Source organism: Protopterus annectens, chromosome 1.part1 (assembly GCF_019279795.1).
Source record: "Protopterus annectens isolate FY-2018-M chromosome 1.part1, PAN1.0, whole genome shotgun sequence".
Lineage (NCBI taxonomy): Eukaryota > Metazoa > Chordata > Ceratodontiformes > Protopteridae > Protopterus > Protopterus annectens.
The window spans coordinates 961,515,250-961,516,862 of record NC_056726.1 but is presented as its reverse complement, the minus strand read 5'-3'; the positions used below and the strand labels follow the sequence as shown (position 1 = coordinate 961,516,862).

Genomic DNA, 1,613 nt, shown 5'->3' with positions numbered 1-1,613 from the left:
CCCGACTGGAAAAACTCCGGCTGTACTCAGTGGCATGTCGCTTACTCAGAGGTGATCTCTGCTTGACTTACAAAGCCATGTCCAACTCAGAACTGATGGGCATGCACCGCCTAAAGAAATCCAAGTCACTGCAAGCTACTCACTCTAGTGAGCTAAACCTCACCACAACAATAAACAGAACATGCTGGAGGGATAGATTCCTGTCACAGAGACTCCCCATGCTTTGAAACAAAATTCCTAACTACATTAGGCAGAGCCCCTCACGAATACTCTTCAAGAGAAGTCAGGCCCCAGTGGCCTAATGGATAAGGCATTGGCCTCCTAAGCCAGGGATTGTGGGTTTGAGTCCCATCTGGGGTGATATAATCTTGGTACAAGTGAAGCTTTTTCTGGAAAGACCTCAGAAATACCTCACTAAAAGAATCACAGGCCTAAAGCAGATGCCCTACACTGACCGCCTTAAAAAACTCCAGCTATACTCTGTCGCATATCGTCTACTCAGAGGCGATCTCTGCTTAACATACAAGGCCATGTCAAACCCAGAGCTGTTGGACATGCTACACTTAAAGAAATCCCAATCCCTCAGAGCTACACGCTCCAGGGATCTAAACCTTGTCATCACAATAAACAAAACATGCTGGAGGGATAGGTTCCTGACCCAGAGACTCCCCAGACTCTGGAATAGATTGCCCATACATGTCAAGCAGAGTGCCTCTTTGGACCTCTTCAAGAGGAACCTTGACAATTGGATGGGAGAAAGGAAATTCACCCCAGGGATCACGTCAGTCGCCCTGCTAGACAGGGGTCCAGGAAAGTAAATAATGTGGGAAGAAATAGCCGGGGAATTGTTATGGCTAGGCTTGTATAGGCCCTAAGGCTGATAGCCTAGTACCAACCTATGAACCTATGAACCTATGAGAAACCTTGACGAGTGGATGGGTAACAGAAAATACACCCCTGGGATCACTTCATTGGCTCTTCTTGACAGAGACTCAGTTAATTAATCAATGGGGTGGTGAAAGCTGACACACTCTGGGCTAGGCTTATAAATGCCCTTGGACAGATAGCCTAGTACCTTCCTATGAACCTATATGATCTCAGTAGAGCTACAATCTGGCTCATGGATGGGACCTTTTAATAAAAGGGTATCATTTGTTTCTATAAGGGTATCATTTGCCATCAGTTATACAGCATCCGTGGTTTTGTTAAGTACGGAGGGTACAGCAAGTCAGTGCTTTTACTGTATTGTTTAACCAAGAAATCCCTTAAGGCATATAATTTTATGTGGCACTGTGAATTTCATGAAACATCTTTGAAATATGTGTTGCGTGATTTTTTTGATTGCTGCAATAGAGAGTATTAGGCAGACATTAATGGAGTGATGTCAAAGGGATGCTAGTTTCATTTTGGCCAAAATATCTGGAGAAAGGTGCAGCAGTTAGGACTAGCATCACCATATAATGCAAACATGTCATTCCAATTGTCAGTGAAGTCTTTAGTTGAGCATGTTTTTTTTGCCAGAGGAGGAAGTTACACCGACATTCCAATCACTATGGGAGACATTTCCAATGGAGGGCAGGGAGCTCATTAAATATTTCTCTGATTGGTAAGTG

The 1,613-nt window shown here is 44.1% G+C and overlaps 1 non-coding gene across 1 annotated transcript; it reads left to right on the top strand.

The window, feature by feature from the left end:
• Positions 1–287: 287 nt before the first annotated feature.
• On the top strand, positions 288–360 carry TRNAR-CCU. Its single transcript has one exon. It is a non-coding gene; the product is annotated as a tRNA-Arg (tRNA).
• The last annotated feature ends 1,253 nt before the right edge of the window (positions 361–1,613 follow it).